General features: G+C 40.6%; 1 protein-coding gene and 1 long non-coding RNA gene across 2 annotated transcripts in view; both read right to left on the bottom strand.

The window, feature by feature from the left end:
- The window catches only part of LOC308192869 (uncharacterized protein), a 58027-nt gene extending 39591 nt beyond the window's left edge, over positions 1 to 18436 (bottom strand). The window contains exon 1 of the mRNA XM_080586873.1: positions 18431 to 18436. The gene's annotated coding sequence lies outside the window, so the exon portion shown is untranslated. The remainder of the gene's footprint in view (positions 1 to 18430) is intronic.
- Positions 1155 to 3256, bottom strand: LOC308192877. The gene is made up of 3 exons (XR_013949182.1): positions 2943 to 3256; positions 2383 to 2488; positions 1155 to 1988 (listed from the first exon to the last, which is right to left on the bottom strand). It is a non-coding gene; the product is annotated as an uncharacterized lncRNA (long non-coding RNA).
- Positions 18437 to 21466: the final 3030 nt, after the last annotated feature.

The raw sequence follows: 21466 nt of genomic DNA, 5'->3' as shown, positions 1-21466 counted from the left end.
GGGAAGCCCAGATGGAAATTAGTAATTCTGCCTTTAAAGAAGGGTTACAAAGCATGCAGCCACACACAGAACAGCGAGGCGAAAACAAGCCACAGGCTGTCTGCCTGCACTGTGAGCACTGCCCATGCTGCTGCAGAAGTGCTGGAGAAACCCTTAAAAAAAAAAAAAAAAAAAAAAAAAAGACAGAGCGTTTCAGCCATTAATAATGACATTATAATGTTTGTGCACGGAGGAAGTGGCTCCAGTAACAAAGAGAGTCGCAGGGGCAGGACATCCCAACTTTTGAATTTCTGCGTGGCCTCTTTTGTCATCCATATGTTGTGTGTGCCGAGTTCAAAGAACTACACAGAGTAGAAAATACTAGCATCAAGTAACCTTTTCAACCATGGGAAAAAAATCTTCCTTCGAGAAATGAACTACAGCACATTTTGCCTTTCTGAACTGTTTTTACTTCTTCCACCTACTTGCTACAGTTAATGTTCAGCAAAGCATGTCTTACCCACCACGCTCAAAACGAAAACATCTTTTTAATAATAAGAATCACATTTCTTTAGCAATGAGTATCTACTGTATTTCTCTCATATTCTGGGAGCAGCTCTCTCCTTGTCGTTGCCAAATTCCTTTCTCTACAAAACTGTTCCACATAAATTTAAACAAAAATATTTTCTCATTTGATTGTGTTGTCCAGTCTTCAGTCGTTGTATCTGCCCCAGGTATTGTCCTGTCTAGCTTTTGCCTGACGGGAGGGAACATGCTCCCCTTCACGATTTTGACAGATATTTTAGTATCTAAATACAGTACCTATAGATGCAGACAAGAATTGAGGCAGATTTGATATATCCTACCACATTTGTACATACTTGCTACTTGCACTCGCAACAATTACTTGTCATCTTCCAGCAAGATGTGTGCTGTGCAACCACACACCAGAAGTTTGCTGCATTTTTCACCCCAGCAATAAGTACTTTTGGAAACCCTGCAGTGTACTTCTCTTCATCTTAGGCATGTAAATACTTCTCAAAGTCTGACTACAAGTGCCTCTTCTAGTGGCATAAGATTGATGCTAACTTTCCTTAACATTTTCACTGAGCACAGAAAACAGGATGACGCTAAAATTTGCTAGTAACACGCAAAATCAGAGACGTTCTCAAAACAGGAGAGGATCAAGAGCTCAAACAGAAAATTGGATGTCTTTGAGAACTGTAGTAATAAAACAGGGTACGTGTAAAAGGCACTAAGTACAAGGCCATGGGTTTAAGAGCGAGTAACAGAAACATCTGCTGTAAATTGGGAGATTAACTTCCAAGAATGCTAAAAGAGTGGGAGACGCTGGGAATGCTCACTAAACACATAGATCCCCAAGAACTGCCAGTGGTCCAGCTACGAACAAAACAAGTACAAATCCCATGACGTATACCTTCAATCAGAAAAACACTTGTGTTAGTGTATTGGTGGTCTACTGGTGTGCTCTGTGCAGCTCATGTCAGATTTGCTCAGGAACAGGACACAGCGGTGAGAACTGGCTGCATGGGGAAGACTCCCAAGAGAGGCAGAGGGCCAGGCAGCCCCCATCTGCTGAGATGGGCCCAGAAAGGCTCAGCTTGTTTAGTCCAGTGAAGGAAAGCTGAGAGGGATTGTGGCTGATCTCAATAACTGTAGCTGATCTCAGTAATTGTTGCCAAGGGGAAAGAGAAATTATTAGAGGGTTTAAAATCAGTGTTGTCACAAAAGCAAACGGATAAGCAGTGTCCAGCAGCAAATTTGAACAGAAAGTCAGGTTGTAACCACAAGCAGTCTGAGCTTTTCTAATAGCCTCCCAAAAATTCCATCAGATGCAGAAGTCCTAACAATTTTAAATGGAATTAGAAAATTTTCTAGGAAGTATTTTCTATGAAGTAGAGGGTGATTTGTCATTGCTTGCAACTGCAGAGGACCACACTTGTTAGGTGGATCTTTGGTGGAGCTTTTCTCATGAAGTATTTCAGTTGCTGGAAAACAAGAACCAGACAGATCTTCAACAACCAGACCTCTACCTGTGATCAATGTAATGCTATTAATTCCACTAAATCTGTGCCAGTTTATGACTGTCAAGCACCTACCCTTTTGTGTGGATTGCCTCCATCTGTATTTTAACAACAGATACACTGGTTAAAGAAACAGTTGTTGTTAGTTAAAATCTTTTTGTAAATCCTGCCTGTTACAATATAGTTTGGTTAAACTTGCTTTAGGAGCTTAAAGTAGAGCAACTTTTAGCAGACTATTTGTAAAAGTGTTTTGTTCCATCCTGAAAGATGGAGTAAGATGGTATTGCAACACAGAGCAAATACGTCCTACATGAAACAGAAGAAAAAAAATAAATACAATAAAAATAAAAAATGCTACCTTTAGTTGCTTGCATAGTGCAGACAGGACCTAACTGTCCTGGGAGACTGTCTGTCTCCTCCGATAGTGTCTGTGCTCAAAGAGTAGAAATCTGGATGACAAACTCCTAGTGAATAAAATTCAATGTCACAAAAATGTATTCCTTGAGCAGCCTCTGTACCTCCCTCACCGGAACAGGGATGCCGACAGCATCATGCCTCCCATAGAACCTGGTGCAGCCTTGTGTGCACTTCTTTCTATCCGATCGCATTTTATGAGACCTATGCTAATCAGCTCGCAACAAGTGAGGTGTGAGAGCTAGATACTTCTCTGAGCTCATTCATGTTTACTTGTGGAAAAAATGATGTAGTGACGGTAGAAGACAGAGAGCAAACGCAAAGTAAACCCTTCTGTTTATCTACCATGGGTGCAGCTTGAGCAGCTGCTAGATAAGCATTACTCCTCTCTTTTCACCTAACTTGAAGGAAAAGCCTATTTGTGTTTTCACATGCAGTTGCATTATAAAGGCCAAGCAGACGTCATAATTCATCAAGAGCAATTGAAAGAGGGAGAATATGCACCTGAGCCAGGCTCAGATTTCTGTCCTGTTCCATATGCTGACTTTGGTGCCCACAGGTCTTTTCTGCGAGTTGACCTAACCTTGCTGAAAACTAACCTATAACAAAAATAAATAGGATGATATGGCTGGGACCAAGAAAGGAAAGAGACAATGGTAGGAGGAAGAATGAGAAGTAGGACTCACATTTCAGCAGGACTGACTAATACACTTATGGATGTCAGCTGGAAGTAGAACTGTGGCCTTCAAAAGACCACCTGCACCTTGACTCATAGGCAAGCATTGAAGATCCTGGTGAGTTTTAGCATTTTGACAACTGTTTTTTCAGGAAAGTCCCAAATCAGTTGCACATAGCCACACACTAAATAAATAAATAATATATTAAAACAAACAAACAAAAAACATTTGCAGCAGCTTAGATCCAAAATAGAGCGTTTTTATTATTTATTTATTTATTAAGAGATCTATCTAAATTTGTGTTGTCATTTGCAAAGGCTCTGATACTACTGCTGTTCCTTTAATCCAAGTGTCTATCTATTTGTAGGTGTTTCCAACTGGGAATAAAAACTGTCGATGAACTGGGGTTTTCTGTGGTGCAACCTTTTTTATTCTCAATGCTTCATTCCCTCAGCACAGAAACCTGCCAGATCAGGACTTGCTGGCACTGCATGCCTGTGCTTTTAGCCAGTCTTACCCAAAGGGCTCATACTTGCCACACTCTCCCTCAGCTTACCTGGCTCTCCTGCCTTGCTGCCCCTGGCTTCTCCAGGCAGGCTGTCAAACTCCAGCACAACCTGCCCAGTGCCTCCTCCAGTCACTGTTACTCCTAAGCAGCTTTTCATTTCCATTCATTTGGAACAGAAAATGTGGGCTTAACTGTCTCTTGGTGCTCCTTTAAATGAAAGGCGATGATTAAACTTGATACTTAGGGACAGATTTCTGAAAACAGCAGTGTGATCTCAGATAAAAATGTTCTTTTGCCATTTGCAGACAGGGGAAGCAATGACTGGCTTTTAAATGCTTGTGAAAGTGGAGGCAAGCCTGTTGACATCCTCAAACTTCCTGGTTCATTTTTAGTAGCACAGCTAAGTCAAAGTGCTCCTGTAACACTTTGGACACCTGAGTGCTCGTTAAAGGGAAAGCATTTAAGAGACTCAAATGGCTGGTGTGCTTTCAGAAAGCAGAAATTAAGTAAATCTCTTATTTATTAGTGTCTGCCAGCACTGAAATGACTATTGAAAGTCTTGGCATTTCCAGTTTAGTCTTTGCTGTTTTCCCACATCATTATTTCTATTAACACTAAATGCCTGAAAAACTCTTCTTAACCAAAGCTTAGGATTGAATCCCATTTTCCAGCCTAATAGCAACTCCTCTGCCAATCCTATTTACCCTGAAGACTCACCTCAAGTTTTGTTACAGTTTCTATCCTGCCCTCTCCTGCCAAAAGCTTTTACTCCTCCGTGCATTTAATAACTCCATCTCTCTAACTTGGCATCCTGATCTATCAAATTACAGTGATGTTATCAGATGAATAACATCTCTACAACAGTCATTATCAGAATTCTTCTGCAGCGGTTAGCTTCACAAAAACCTTTAGCCAGCAATAAAAGACCCATGAGAAGTTCTGGGAAGAAGTAGGATACCAGGAAATAGGAAAGGCCTTGCACCTTCCCTTTGCATTTAGAATGTAAAGGATCATAAGCAAGAGGATGATGGCAGGGAAATTACTATTTGCCCCCACAGTAAGTTTTACATAGTTTCTTGAGAACTCAAGCAATCATTGCTCATTCTTTTCCTTACACTGAAGCAAAGCAGAGCAGCATGTGTTCTTAATATGCTCATCTCACACTGGTCCTTAGGGCTGGTTCCACCAGCAGCTGAGATACATTGACCCTCACTGGAGCGATACCCCCATTTCAGCTCCTAAGACAATCAGGCTCTGAAGGCAGGGCTAGTTATGTTAGTTATAGGATACAGTCAACTCACTCATAAGAAGATTCAGCTCTCTGGTTAGCAGAGCAAGAAACTGCCAAATCTAGTCAAGAGGAACTCACAAAGGATGGATTTGTCTTAAATCCTGTCTTTCTGAGGACTGCACAGACCCTTAGCCCTGAGCATGAGCCAGGGCCCATGGAAGATTGGAAATAACAACCCTGCACTCTGTCACATTTAAATATGATGTACAGTAAGCTAGGGTTCACTGCCTTTCTTTGCCCAGGGGAGGGAAGAGTGGAGAAAAAGCTTATGTCTTTCTTTACAGAAGAAGATCCCTGATTATGGGGCTGCAGCTATTCAGGGGCTGAGCTGAAGAGAGGTGGGAGTGTTTCCAACTCCTGTTGAAACTGTTGCCAAAAAAAAAATAAAATGCAGATAAATAAGACAGAGAGAAGGAGAAAGCAGGGAAGAGTGAGACCTTCTGTGTAAGTGATTAGGGCTCCTACAAGAGGCATGTAGCACCAGATCATTTCTGATCTGATGGTGTTAAAGGTATTAAAAGGTGGATAAAATCCATCAGTAGCTCACTGAACCCACAGTTGGTCTAAAAACTTTTGCAGCATAGCAACCTGTGAGCAAAACTCTGAACAAGCATTTTCACTGTGGGGCATTTAATTTTGCTACAGGCAAGATACACAGCCACCTAGATGCATGGGTATCCCATTAACCTACAATAACTTATGTAACTTGGCCTTCAGTCATTCAGATGGCTTTGAAAGCAGCTCCACTAATGGCATGTACAAAAATCACTCTTTTTGTAGGGCCAAATTCTGTTTCTGGCAGTAATCCTCATATTTAGGTTCACTAGCGATGTTCATACACACACTATCCAGCCCATAGGAAAAGCATTAGTACTCAAGCATTGAAATGTAATCACTGCCACAGCCTTATGTACCTATCTAAAGGAAAACAAAACTAAACAAACAACAAAACACAAAAAGAATATTGCTTACAGCAAAGGGTAAAATGTGCTTGCAACAGTTTTACTTGTGTGCTGTGAATATGAGGAGTTTGAATAACACATCTGATGAATAAGAACTATATTTCAAAAACAGTGTATTCCAGTTTACTAATCTGTGTGAGTGAAATTGTGGGAACAAAAATATTATGCTAATATGAAACCACTTCAAGAAAGAAATCAGAAAATATGTGTAGTTAACCTTCTACCCAGGAAAATGAAAGCATGAGAACAAACACTAACTTTTCTCAGAGACAGCTGATGCTGGTGTAAATCATTCACACATTAGTATGTTATTTTCATTTGGAATTATGTACTGAGCTGTTTATAGAGCCTACATAAGCTTTCCTACTCTACAGATATACAGTATAATGGAATTATTCTAGCCCTGCAAAAATGCTCATTTTTGCCTTATAAATTAATTCTACAGGCATTAAATTGGACTGCATTAAAAAGAGCTGATGAAAAGAGCAACACCTCTTCCTCTTCTTCACTGTTTCTCCCCTCAAACAGTATAAATGAAAGGAAGGAGAAGGAAGGGGAGGAGACATGGAGCAAAAGTGTGGCTTCTAAGACTTGCACCTGCAATTCAGGACATGTATTCCACCCACCTGACCCCACACCACACTGTCTTACCTCTTGGAGCCAGAAGCAGTATCTCCAGAGAAGAGACCAGGCAGATTGACCAGAGGAGCACGCACCTGTTGGGTCACTGTCCCCAGTACAGTCTCCTGTTCTCCTTTCAGCATCTGGACCACACTGAGCTGGGCTCTCTTGCCCAGCATGTGAGCTCATGACAAGGAAAGAGATTGCATGGCTCAAAATATAAAACAAAATAAAACAAAACAAAACAAAATAATTAGATATGCAGCCCAGAATCGCAGCCCTTTCCCTTTGTAAGCCATGCACATAGTAGCCTTCCTGATAGTGAAACCCCATTTATCACTATCAAGAAGACCCTCTGGGTTGCTGCTACTCCACCAGGTTGCTGCTGGTGAAAATGGGCAGGGTTGATGGGCAACGTAGGTAGAGACTAGCTGATCTTGGCTTTTGTGGATACTTCTGGGAAGAAAATACAAGTTCTTCTTTGTTGGTGCTAAGATGTACAAAGCTGGGTTAAGCAGAGTGCTTTGATGGTGAACACGAAACTCAGCTGTTGTGCACAGCAGCTTGACAGCTTCTAGTTAATGGAGGATAGCACAAAGCAGCACAAAGGTTTCTGCAAGTTTTGCAATGGGCCAAGATATATACACGGGGAAGGTACACGAGGGATTCAGAGCTATGAATTAGGTATTTCTGGGATGCAATCCATGTAACTGATCTTAAGTATCTACCACAAGATGAGAAAAGATGTACTCAAAAACAGCTTATTTGTCTCAATTGATAGTGAATACCAGAAAAGGATCATTTAACATTAAGCCTAGCCACAAAACGTCATTCTAAATAACTTTCTGGAGATGTGAAGTACAATGAACTAGATGAGACTTCCAAAGTCCCAGAAGCAAGTTTTTAAACCTTCTTCATATCCAGTCCCTTTGGTAACGTGATCTCTTTGGTCCATCTGGAAACAGCAGTGTCTCAACACTGTCTTTTGTCTCCCTGAACAGATAGTCTGAGATGAAGAAGGTGTTGTAGGAATGCCTATAGCTGGAGGAAACGATAAGTGAGCATGGCCAGGAGCATCAGGAAGCTCCTCCACACTGGAGAACTCCAGGAGACCTGACAAGGATGTAGAGGGTCCCCCAGAAGAGAATGAATAAAGCATGAGGGTTATTACCACAAAGGGATGATCCACAGGGGCCATACTGAGGAAAACCAGCCCATAAATGATCCCCTGAAGATTAGCCTTATCCCCTCTTACAGAAGCAGGCCACAAGGAAAGACCATGGAGAAAAGTAGGCAGTGAGGAATTTATTCAAGGACCATCTTCAATGAAGAAAAGCCCCATATTTCTAGTTTCAGGCTCCAAAACAATAGAAATAGCTATATGTATATGTCTATGCATATGCATACTTGTATACATGTTTATATGTATTTATATATATGTATTTTAAAGCAGGCAAGGTAATGTTCCTGCACTCCCAACTTAACCTGGAACACCTTCAGTTCAGCTACAGATTTACCAGGAGCAGCAAGCAAGTAGTTAGCAAGAAAGGCAAGGGCCTGCCTTTGAACAAGGCAAATGGAGCTGCATATGCATTTTTCCCCCAAAGAACTCATATTTTCACTAACACCAGGTATCATGCCGGGGAAAACTAGCAGTCAGAATGCTCACTACTGGGTAATTTAACCTCCAAAGAAAGCAACAATGAATTACTAGAACTGATGTTACAGCCTGCCTTAAGATTAATCTCACTGAGGTATAGCTTTATATATATATATATGTAAATCTTAACACAATAAATCCATCTTGAATAAAAATGTTAAGAATTTTTACTCATTACTACTAAGTTTCTAACCTAGTTCTGAACCTTTACATCAGGTTGTCATTCCACATTACTGTTTCTCAAGTAGCACAGTTCCCACTGTGCTTCAGTTCTCACTTTTCTCCCATCTGCTAAACTCACTTCTATCCCCAAAACACATTTTTCTGTCCCTTCACTTGTGGCATGTTCAGAGCTCCACTGACAGAACATTCTATGAAATAATCTGAGTTAATTTTTTTTTGTATTTTTGTTATTTTTGTGGTTGTTCTGTTCTCTTGATAATCAAATTGTTTCAATAAGAGATTTCCACTTTCCCTTATCCTTCAATAAAGAAGTTGCTTGTTTTCTTCTTTATAAATGAGATTATTTCGATAATGTGGTTTATCGAACAGCCCTGTAAAACAAAATAGTAACAGCAATAGATTGCAGATTGAAGATAGGAATAAGCAGTCAGGGCTGGGGAGTTTTTATCTGGAAATTTATTACATTTGCTCCATTACCTGAAAAAAAAAAAAATACTTTGCATGAAACAAATTCCTTGCTTGTTTTATATTCTTTTTCTGTGGCTGAGATGATCATGAAGGTAAACTAGCTCTGGACGTATCTGAATGTCTGAACTTTGGGAAAAGTTGAACTCAGATCAGTATTCCCAGCAAGTTTAACCAGAGTGGTGTATCAGGTTCTAGAAGTCTTGCTATGTTAGGTGTTCAATTTAGATTACTGGAGGCTGAAATTTGAAATTTGCAAAGTTGGCTTACAATTTGGACTGAAATTCTACAAACACTCTGAAGTTGGAATAAGCGGTCATGATCACTGAAACTATATTTTCACAGCTTTGTTGAGTTGATACAGTGTGGTGGAGCTCTGGTCAGAGGCATATCTTTTCTCTGCTGGCCTGTTTGGAGATGTAGTCCTGCCCCTCCATGCACGTGGGCTCTGGCATACGTTTGACCCTACATTGAGCCCACACTTTAGGGAGTGAAGCAGAGAGAAATATATTTTGCTCTCCCACCTCACTCAGCTTTCTGTTGATTCAGGTTTCAAAACTGACTCCCTACAGTTACATGGGTGATGCCAAAATCAACAAAAGTCTTCCAAGATTGACTGGGAGACATCACAAAGGGGAAAATCTCTTTCTCTCTGACTAGCTTCTATTGGCCCTACCTTTAGAAGAATTGTGTCATATTTCCATTTTCCTCCATCCAGTTCATCCCATGGCTGTTGATTTTGCATTGTGAAGATGCCAGAAAGTACTCTGAATAAAGCTATCTTACCTTTTATCAAAGGAAGGACTGTGAATAAGACTAGAGAAATGAGTTTTACTTCTGTGTTCAGTATTCACGAGAACCACAGCTTATTCAAGTTTCATGGACAATGTTAAAATTGAAGAAGGTGCTGAAAACCACAAAATTTGTTTGAGGACTGGGTAAAGTGTTTTTCAGTGAGAAATAAGCAATCCAATCCAGTTTATCAAAGATTGAGAAGTACAGTGAATATATTTCCTCATGAGTAGATAATACTAAGATTTTTATCTAGTACAGAGAAGTATACCAAGAATCAGTAACTGAAAACTGAAGTGTTTTCTGGAAAGAAAAGCCCTCTCTCTTTTTTTTTTTTTTCCTCTGTGGGAGTAATTAATGAATGAGGGGGGAAAAACTGCCAAGGGAGTGGTGGATTTTTATTTATTTATTTTAGTGTCTCCACATCAAGACTGAATAACTTTGTGAGGATGTACTTTTGCCAAATACCAGTTAATGAGCACAGTACAAGGGTAACTGGGTGAAATGTAGGGGTCTGAAATGTACAGAAGGACAGAGTAGATGATCTAACCCTCCCTTCTGGCCTTAACTTCTATGAATCTATGAATTATCCTAGATTTGTTGGCATGTGTTAAGATCGAAAAAGCAAACCTTTGAGGAAAAAACTGTTTGTGATTCGCCTCAGGAAAGTAATCTTCTAGTTCACGCAAAGGAAACCAGATTGATCTGTATTAATGGTGTCTGGCAGAACATTTGCTTAGTTGCTTGCCAAAATTTTGGTGAGGGCTTCATTTCCAACTTTAAGAAGTGATATGAATTGATATAAAATATACAAACAACTCGGTAACCTTCTCATGGGAGTGAAGTATGTATGATGAGCATAATTTCTTTATTTTTGGTTCCCTTGGGAGAATTTAGGAATTTGGCTCTTGCCAAAGTGTAGCAATCATGCCTAAGCATTTTATAGACTTCTAGTGAGAAACTGCCAAGCCCGAGAGACTTGTCAAGGGCAGAGGTTGAATATTAATCTTCACCACTGTCATTTCAACTGCATCTGAGCTCCCTCTTCTGACATTTAGATTTGTTTTTAACCCCTTAAAGGCATTGTAAAATAATCCCACCAGGCTTAATCCCTGGAGCAGGTACTACAGGTGAGACTCATCCAAGTGCTGTGGACAGTAACACCTGAATAGCAACTGCCTTTCATGCAAGTCCACATCCATTTGAAGCGGGTCTGTCTCCGATACTTTCTCAGTGATGAAAATATTTTTAAAAAAACATCCAACATCTTTCTGCCGCTGTCTTTTGTGCAAACCCTTTCAGGGTAACTTTTTCAAACTCACTTATACCAGGAATAAAAGTCCCCAGATATTCAACCATGCTCCCTGATTTATCATATCTGGATAGCTTCCTTGGATGCTGTCCAGAACAGACACTAATTTTAAAGTTTGCACAATGTTTAAGGGAATCAGTTCTTTATCATCCCCAGAGGTATGCACTCTTCTTTAATCACACCACAACTCCTATTGTAGTTTATGTCTAAGCTGTCATCCTCAGAGGGCAACATCTCATTCTTTTTTAAATACATAGCCCCATATATGAATAAACATTTCCTGTCTTTTTGGCTGCCAGGGGCCTGAGAGCATTCTTTCAATCCCCCATTTTATTTATTTATTTTAAGTTTGTGGTAATATTTCTCCTTTTGATTGCCTTTTTTTTTTTTTTTTGAACATGTAATGATTGCATGGTCACACATCCCCTCAGACATCTCCACCCACATAACTCAGCATCCTTTCTCAGTCTTTTCAGTATTTTCAGAAATATGATTTTTTTAACCAAGGTTTTTGTTGTTTTTTTTTTTGTTTGTTTGGTTTTGGTTATTTGTTTGATTGTTTCTTTGTTTGTTTTGGGGAGGGGTAGGGCAAGGAAATAATTTTGTAGTGGCTACTAATTCAGATCATAGAATCATAGAATCATTAGGGTTGGAAATGACCTCCAAGTTCACCTGGTCCAACCAACCCCTACTACCAATGTCACCCACTAAACCATGTCCCTAAGCACCAAGTCCAACCTTTCCTTAAACACCCCCAGGGACGGTGACTCCACCACTTCCCTGGGAAACCCATTCCAATGCCTGACTACTCTTTCTGAGAAGAAATGTCTCCTAATTTATAATCTAAACCTCCCCAGTGCAACTTGAGGCCATTCCCTCTAGTCTTATCACTAGTTACCTGTGAAAAGAGGCCGACCCCAGCTCCCCACACCTTCCTTTCAGGTAGCTGTAGAGAGCAATAAGGTCTCCCCTGAGCCCCCTCTTCTCCAGACTAAAAACCCCAGCTCCCTCAGCCGCTCCTCACAGGACTTGTGTTCCAGGCCCTTCAGACGTAGCAACAGAACAAATAAGAGAAGACTACCATCAGCTATTAGCATTTTCACTTGACTTGCATGATATAGCTGTTCCTATTTTATGCTTAGGAGTTTTATTTAAAATGGTTTGGGTCCAGATAAGGGGGTTTCTAGCATGATAGAAATTGATCCCCTAGAAAGTATACAATTAATTCATTAGATCTGGGGCATATCTATTGCACTCCAAAGTATGTTTGCCTCTAAAGGAAGAAAGGAGAAGAAATCCCACATGGTAGATGACTGTCATCTTTTAGGACACGTCACCTAAAAGATATGATGATGGGCTGGGATTTTTGGAATTGGTTTGATTGCTGCCAGTACAATCAGATATTAAAATCCTACTTGATCCTTAGGCTATCAGTGAAGACGTGATGGAAGAGCAGGGAGTTATTTAATAATTTCTTCAAGACTTTTCCTATCGGCAGACCAGTCTTCTGACTACCTCATCTTCTCTCAGCAGATCTGCTTGATAATACCTCTTTCCTACTATGGGTACCAGCAAATGAAATGAAATAGTGACAGCAACAGTAAAAAATAAAAAATAATAATAAAAATACATAAATAAAAAGATCAGGAGAAAATATTAATAAAACAGATAAAGAACAGCATATCAGGGAATAGCCTACATAATGGAAAGGATGGTTTTAGAAGGTTATTGGGGCACATTGAATTGAGTTTGACAAATGCTGACAATTCACAGAACACTAATGACAGCTAGCAGTCAATTTTGTGCATATTTTCAGTAAAATCTAAGCATTGTATTATTGTTGCTATTCAGCCTGCTAAAAGTTTTACCATCCGTTAAACTTTTCTAATTTCAATTATTTGTCTTTTTCTACGTATAAATACAAAATGAATTATAGATTTGGATGTATACAAAAGGAAAGAATGAGAGAAAGAAGGCTCCCCACAAGAGCTTGGCAAGGTGTAATCTAATCTTCCAACAGTGAATAAGCATCCAAGTTATGATGCTGCAGGCTACCAAGGGTGAGGTTCTCCTCTGGCAAAAATATATGTCTTGGTTGATAACACAGAGTCAGTCCAACCAATATGGAATTTCTGTCCTCATTCTCTCTCTTGCTGACCATAAATTCCATGCTGAACTGGAAAGGCTTTCTGTCTGAAGTCAAAACCAATATATTAATGTAAAAAAAAATTTCATTTTCAAATGAAAATTAATTCTTGCTAAAGTCTGCAGACATCTTTATTCAGGTGTATTAGCTACTAATGACAGCTGCATAATTATATACTATATATGCATAAGAAATAGTGTCTTGTATTTCTTGTTTATCCTGGATGTATTAGTCTTGCCTTCCTCAGGACTCTTCATAGCTGTATTTCACCTCCACTGGGTACAAGATGAAGCTCAGACGAGGCTTACACAAGCTCATCATTCTACCACTGTGTTTTCTAACCCCAAGGTTAGCAGGGTTAGATAGTCAGTGATGAAAACAAAGGCCTAATTGAAAACAGTTCCCTAATCTGTAAAGCAGCTTCTGTGAATGCTGCCACAATTAGAGACACAAAACTCTGAATGTAGACACTGACTCTCCCCAGCTTATTTGTTTTCCAGCTGGTATATTCAAGAACTGGCATAACCACTTTATGCCTTTCCCTCTCTACATATTTATTCCTGTGTAGATACATAAATGTATTATGTATTCCTTTCTGTGGTAAAAATACTGATTATGCTTGAGTGTATTACACCAATTATAGAGGCAGAAAAGGTTGTAAATAGATGCTATTTGAAGGTAGCTACTGTTGTGAGAAAGGACAGTTGTGATCAGATGCTCTCATTTCTATGTATGATTCTGTGACCCTGAACAGAAACAGGAGCAATGTAATGCCAAAGCCCTTCTCCTCTGTTGTTAGAACCAAATATCTGAGAGTCTACCATATTTATACTCTTGCTGGGCATGACGCAGACCAGTGATAAGAGAAAAAATTCAAAATAGCATAACACAGTGGACAGTGCTTTGTAGAACAGAGTATTGGAGAAAAGTGACTGGCAATTTTGTAGGCTCTTGAGAAACTAATGAACTAGCAGAAAATAAAAAATAAAGGGTTATAACAACCTAGAAGATTTAAGCATTAAGCAGAAGAAAAAGAAATTATCTAGTGTACAAACATTTTCCACCAATTATAAAATAGAAAACAAATGAGAAAACAATTTTAATAGAACATCTGATAAATATTCCTGAACTTGAGAATCAAATACACTGTTCAGATGGGAATTTCAAATTCTTCTAGGTCATGTTGACTGTCTATATACAGACGTGTTTAAAAAAAAAAATCATTGTGAAAAATGGCAACAATCCTTGTGTAAACCAGCTGTAAGAGAGTATTCATTATGTTGAACACTCTAGTCTAACATTACACAAACAAAGCCCCTGTTGTGATACCAGCTAATAGGACACAACATGATCCCGCAGTGATAAGGAGGATAAAATCTGCAGTGTTTAGCATGATGGGTTGCTCTTGCCAATGTGACCATAAACACAATGTACACTTGTCTACATTGTCATCAATCAGTTGACAATTGAAGTTTAGACCTACAGACAATGTTCAAAGCATTAGCAAGAAAATACAAGTAACTGGCCTATTTAGTGTCCACACAGTAGTCCGTCCTTTTTTCCAGAGCATTACACATTTCTGCTAGCATCTAAGCCTAGAAAGCCAAAATGAATATCACATACAAGCCCTCTTACAGATCTATCAGTTGTTGCAAACTAGGTACGAAGCTAGATATAGAAGGGATGTGGAATTTCTTTCATGAACCCATCAGTAAGCATCTAGAGTGGGTCCAGGGTTTTGAGCCCTGACTTGGCAAGTGCAGATCTAAGCCTGGAAATGTCATGCTGACTGAGGCATCAGGAAAACTGCATTGGTAAGCAGCGGGACCTGTATGCAGTGAGTTGTTTTGTTCTTGAGCTGGGGGGGGAGGGGGTGAGAGTGGGGTGGAGCTCAGACAGGGGGCAAACTGAATAGTTCTGCCATGACTCAGTATAAAAGGAAAAGGCAATAATAAACAAGATCTCAGTAACATATAATAATCAGTACATTCCAATGCAGAGAACACATCATATAATGCTTTCTTAGGATGAATGACCAGGGAAATCTATGGGAGGGGCTTGAAATTTCTTCCAAATGACAGAATTACAGAAGAGATGCTGGGATCTCAACCTTTACACCAGCCCCTTGATCCACAGTCTCCCAGGGACAATTCCTAGAGCCACAAATAGTGTGACGTGACGGTACCTCACAGGAGAAAGAGGTGACGGGTGTCATCTGGGAACAACCGTGCCTACCTCCCATCAGATCTGTTGCCCAGAGTAAAATGTTGATGAAGCTGCTCCTTGCAATTGTCCTTTTCCAATACTCTGTCCATCAACACCATACCCATGTTCCTCCAGCTCCTTAGAAGCAGCTTCTCAAGGTCAATCCTACGGCCAAATAGCCCTGAGGTTGGTGAGAAAGGAATTGTTCCTTCTGTTTCAGCATCCTCAACCTCCCTAGCCCTGCGGCAGGCCCATATTTTTCCTTGTAATTCTATTAAAAAGGCTCCTAACAAACTCACAGAGCAAGGGAGCAGGAGCCGTTCATTGCTCTCTCAGAGAGCAATATAAACAAAGACCATGCAGTGGACTTCAGCTTCATAAAAATCCAATCTCAAAAAGGTGATTTAGGGGATTTAGGAATATAGATTGAAACTTATTAAGCTTTTGCTCTACTGCTGAACTCAGCCTCAGCCTTCCCAGGGACCCCAAGATAACACATTTCATCAAACGCCTGCCTGAATTCTGCCTTCCCAAGACGGAGATAAAACTTTTTTTCCTCACTATGATTTCATGAGGATAAAATCCAACGATGACCATGAGGCACTTAGATACAGCGATACAGACCCTAGAAACAGAACCCAGAAGATCGTCCCGGGCTACGTTTCTGCCAATATTTTCATTTCCGATGTGAATTCCATGCCGCTTGCAGCGCTGCTGTGCAGAAGCTTAGCTTCGATTAACGTGCTGCCTATGAGCAGCTGTGAGGCTGTGTGCTCTGCCTTCACTAATCCTTTTTCCTCTTTCCTTGACTCCCCCCCCCCCTTTTTTTTTTCCCCTCACCAGAGCTGCAGAGATTTTAGACTGGAAGTGTAGTGCTGGACTCAGGAAGGGTAAGCTTTGTTCTCCCTCTTCTGCTGACATTTTGTGTGACCTCTGGGAAATCATTTAACCCATTGTTGCCTACGTGCAAAAAGAGAACAAGACTATTTTCTTTGTCCAGTCTGTCAGTAGCACACAGCAAACTCTCCTGGCTGCCTCCTGCTGCAGTTGCAGACAGTGGGTCTTGTCTCCATCTTGTCTGAGGCCACTGAATATCACTATGGTCCTGATAAAGAAGGGAAGCAGTTGACAGATGGTGGCAATAATGCCAGGCCCCCAGCCGCTCAGTGGAGATCTTCCAGCTTTGAGGTTATGAGGAGAAAGGTGGTGCTTTCCACCCACCTTAATCCTACTTCCATATGGCTTTGGGGAAGGGCTGCAAAAAAGAGAGGAGGGCAGCTGCCAGCTAACGGGAATAACAGGAGCCTTCCCAGGAAGGACAGGACCTGAGTACCTTCAGAGAGTTTCCTGCAGACTCTCGTGCTGTGATCTGTCTCGCTCTGGTCCTGGCTCCTCTCCTCAGCTCCACGCAGCACCTCATCCTTTCCCCGTCTCCTCGCAGCCACTCTTCTACTCCTGTCAGGTGCCCTCCTCTCAGCCAGCTGCCCCTTTCTTGCCCCCTTAGAAGGGGAACCCTTCTGCATCTGTGTTTCTGCTTCTGCTGCCCTGCCCTTTTCTCCATTCCTAAGTTTGTCTCGCCTAATTAGAGACCTCAGGCTTGGGGCAACCTACACATTTCTCAGTATTTGACTGGTGACTACCACCCTGAGAAGTTTTCCTCTGTTGGGCCTACTTCTCTAATAAACACAATTATTGCTAACGACATTTGCAACTAGGTGACGAGACTGACACAGAGAGATGGCAGATTCTTCTACAGCGCTTTTAGACCTGGTTACAAAACAGTTGTCAGAAAAGCCAATTTCTACCATTTCTATAAATTCTTTGTTGTAAATAGTCACTAAAATTAGTCAGAAAACAGAGCACTTTAGATACTAACCCTGTAAAAGCTGCTTGAAAGAGAACAATGTGTATCTACCTAACATCATTAACAGAGCTGATAAAAGCACAGTGCCCAAGTGCAGTAGTCAATGGTTGTTTCAATAACTTCTTTGGAAACCAGAGCTGGCTTGATTTTTTATTTCAGAAATATGCAAATATAGCAGTGATTTGGGTAGTGCAGTACTTTACTTTTCACATTTTCTCCTAGTCCTTTACATCTGCTGCTTCAGTAGTTAAGATCTAGCAAATATTAAGCCATACCTTAGCTAATGAAGTGTACCTTACAATGTGTACTGACTTTACCAAAGATGCTTTTTAGAAATCTCATCTACAGTTGACATATGTAAATACACATGCTGAGTAAAGCAGAATTAAAAAAAGAACTTAAGTTGTTCTTATCTGTTTAACTGCATCAACCTTGTAATACTTGTAAAGGTTTGTGTGTGATGAATGGGTTAGTGAGTCAGCGCATAACAGATGTGTTTGTATGTAGATGTACTTGTAGGCATATACAGATTTGGTTTTTGAAGTACAAAGTTTAAGAGGAAAAACATTGTGTTCAGAAGACTTCCCCCACATTTAATTGAGTCCACAACCTACCAGCAGTTACTAAAAATAAGATTAAGAAATACCAGGCCTGAATGCTTTGATTAATTTATATTGTTAGCTTTCCTGGGGACCCTGGTAATTGCTCATGTTCAACTCAGAGTAACACATTTGTACCGCATTCTTGTGAAGTTGGAGATCTAGTCTATTCAAAGAAATACATGACATGTGAAGTGTATATAAAGAGATGTCCAAGTTACTTAAACCAAAAAGAAAATAAATATGCATATAAAAACAAACAAACAGAAACTAAGTTTTCCTTCATTCCCTACAGGGCCACCCATTAAGGCCTGAGGAAGAGGAAAAGGTGTAGTGGCTTGCCTCAGGCCTTGTTTTGAGGCATTAGGAGGGAAGCAACTCGTAGAGGTTGGATGTGGTGTTTAGGGACATGGTTAAGTGGGTGACGTTGGTAGTAATGTGATGGTTGGACCAGATAATCTTGGAGGTCTTTTCCAACCTTAATGATTTTATGATTCTTTGATTCTACCTTATGATATACCCAAAGATGCTTCTGGTGAGAAGCCCAGATTTTGTTCTGAGACTCAGGAACCTGGTGTTCTGCTAATAATTTACATGCCCCCCACTCATCAGCATGAAGCTACTCATCAGGGCAATAAGATAAATTCCCCCTTACCAGGATTTCTGAGCAAAACTGCTAGAAACACCTCAGAAGGCACATGACCTACCTTTGATGTATGTAGTTTCTCTGGAGTGAGTGAAATATCTCACCGCAAGCACTTCTCTGACCACAGTAATGAGCTGGAGACCACAGCCAGTGTGTATCAACACCCTGGCAACTTAAATTGTGTTTCCTGCCTTGTCTCAGCAGAAAATAAAAAAGAAGAAAAAAAAAAAGAAAAAGAAAAAAAGAAAAGGGAATCAACAGCTTGAGGAAAGGTGTGGTCAGCATTCCTCCTCTTTTCACCCTTTTGTTGGCCAGGCAGCTGGATGCAATTTGTATCTAGAGGAGATACAGCTAGCTAATACAATCATTTCCCAGTCATGGGTTCTATGGTGCCAAAACCTCCCCTCTGAAACCTTTCAGAGAGTCAGGTTTCTTCTAACCTTACACAATGCCTATTCCATACAATTAGTTGCTTCAATGTGCAACCTGACAGCACCAAGCAGAGAAAATGTCCTTTCCTGTGATGGTGAACAGCACGATGAGCAGCAAGCTGTGCTTGCTGAGGACAGGACCAAATGACACTGACGCTACAGTTTGCTGGCACTGCTGCAGGGATGAGCATCCACGACATGAGTGTCCTATCCGTCCAGTCCACTGCCAGGTCCAGCCAAACCCACCTCGGCTCCTGACTCTTTCTTCATCTTCATCAGAAACTGTCCTCATGCAAATCTACCAAGAAACCCACTGACCCTTTACTTGAAAAGTTTGATAGCACTATGAGTTTATACCTTGAGACTTTTTTGTTATCAGTATTGGTCAAATCTCAATTTGTGTTTCCCATAAAGAAAGAACTTTGAAGACTTGAATGCACTTAATCTGCCCATTTACTCCAGACACAGCTGTATATTTAATCTCTCTGAATATGAGTTTCTATTTGTTACCAGTACCGAAGTTGCAGCCTGTATTCAGAAGAACTGAGTTTCACTTTGCTGCAAGCATGCAGAGCCTGGAAGAGAATCTCAAAAAGCGTGATATTGCCTATTTAGTTTGGGCACTGCAAATTCAATGGCATGTCCAGCATGAATGGTGGCTTTCCCATCATTTTTGGCTTGAATTTTTCTGGCCCTCAGTAATGTGGAGGTGCTTCATGCTTGCTTCTCACAGTCTTCCAGATCACCCATGACTGTATCTCAAATGCTATTGTATGTACAAACTTCACATTACCTAAGAGCACAAAAAGTTCCTGTGATCATAAATGTTTCATTAAATTCTTATTTGAAGAAGAAACTTTCACCATTTCTCAATATTGTGAGCTCAATATTAGGTTTATAAGCATTTAAATGAGCAGATGCTCCATTAGTCTGTTTCAGATTTTTTTCTTTGTACATGAATGAAAAATGTAAATGAAAATGGTTCTGAAAGAAACAGTGCTGAACATAGCCATATGAAAAGCAATCTAAAAATCCTGACAGAGCTAAAAAAAAAAGAAAGGAAAGTGCCCGTGATGTACAGTAGTCTAAAAATGAAAGATAAATTGTTCCTAGCATGTGCTGTGTCAAACCAGTTGTTGCTCCAAAGCTCTTTACAGGCTTTATGCCCACACACTGAAGAAGCCACACATACTCCAGACAGTGCTGAGATGCAGAAGGGGGAACTCTGTCCAGGGACTTTGCCAGAGCTGCTGAGATTAAAGCACCTCAGAGGCTTAAATTTGCACTTTTTATGTCCTTGTGCTAACTGATAAGGTGCTATCAGCCCACAGAGATAGGCCTGATCCCACACAGGTTTCAAAATCCAAATAACTACCAATAAATGCAAAGGGATCCCAAGGGAAAAAAAAAAAAAAAGGGGGGGGGAAATGGAAGTCAGTGTAGTAACCAGGCATTGCTCTGTGCTGGTAGATGTAAAGGGAGAGTTTTCAGGAAGTGTGTGAAGGAAGAAAATAATACATTCTGTGGAGCTCCTAACAAGAACAAGAGGCAGTATGGCTAAAAGGACATCATTGTCACTTTGAAGATTAAATACTGGATAACAGAGGCCATCAGCATGTGATAATTTAAGGAAGATGCAAGATCTCACCACTTGAATGTATGCATTTTGGGTAGCCTGGTATGCCCAAGAGGAGAAAAGGGACTTAAGTAAAATGAGGAAGTGGGAATGAGAAGCTTTAAGAAAAGAGAACTATAAATTCTGTAAGAATAGCAGCTATAAAAAGGACATTTACATGCTAAGAAGGAAGAAAAAAAGGATACAGCTGAAGATTGTCAAAAGAGCTCTAAGCCAAGTGTGAAATAGTTTTCAGTAACTCGGATCGCTCATGGGCAGGCAGGTTCTGGGCTCCCCCATACTCAGAGAGCGCTCAGAAGCTAGCGAGGTATGACAGAGTGTCCTCCAGTATGTTTTCTGGGTTTCGCATGCCAGCCAGTGAAAAGGAAGCGGATTGTACGGGAAATTGCCATCTGCTTTTGTCAATAAAAGACCGCGTGCATTGCTTGAGCCTAAACAGACTGAAGCCAGCCTTTTATAGCTGCATGGGGGAAATGGAAAACCTTACCAAAGTGTGAGAAAGTGTAATTTGAAAGGAATAAACAAAAATTACTACGACACAACTTCATCTGTTCTGTATAGGTTCTAACACAGTACCACAGAAGGCATGGGAACTTATAAAGGCAGGGGTTCATATTAAACCTATGATTTTCTCAGCTTCCTAGAACCTGGTTTCAAGAACATTATTACAGATATTGTTTTCTCACATTTTAATGCAATTTGTAGTGTACGGAGGAAAAAAGAGCATAGTTTCTCTTTCCTATAAATGTGTACAGAAGGCATTTGCATGCCTCATTTACTCAAAGCACCTCAGTCTTTGGTGTATTTATTCTTCCAAGGCACATAAGAGGTTGTATTAATATCCATGTTTCATAAACCACTTAACTGAGGCAGAAACTGAAGTGAGTCTAGGCATAGCCGAAGCAGAATTAAAGGCAGCGTGACACGCGGAATCACACAATCACGGCATGGCAGAGGTGGGAAGGCCCCGCTGGGGACCGTCCAGCCCAAACCCCCTGCTCAAGCAGGGCCACCTAGAGCTGGTTTCTCA

This window comes from Anser brachyrhynchus (assembly GCF_964034855.1).
Source record: "Anser brachyrhynchus genome assembly, chromosome: 3".
NCBI classification, from domain to species: Eukaryota; Metazoa; Chordata; class Aves; order Anseriformes; family Anatidae; genus Anser; species Anser brachyrhynchus.
This window is presented reverse-complemented; position numbering and strand designations above follow the sequence as displayed.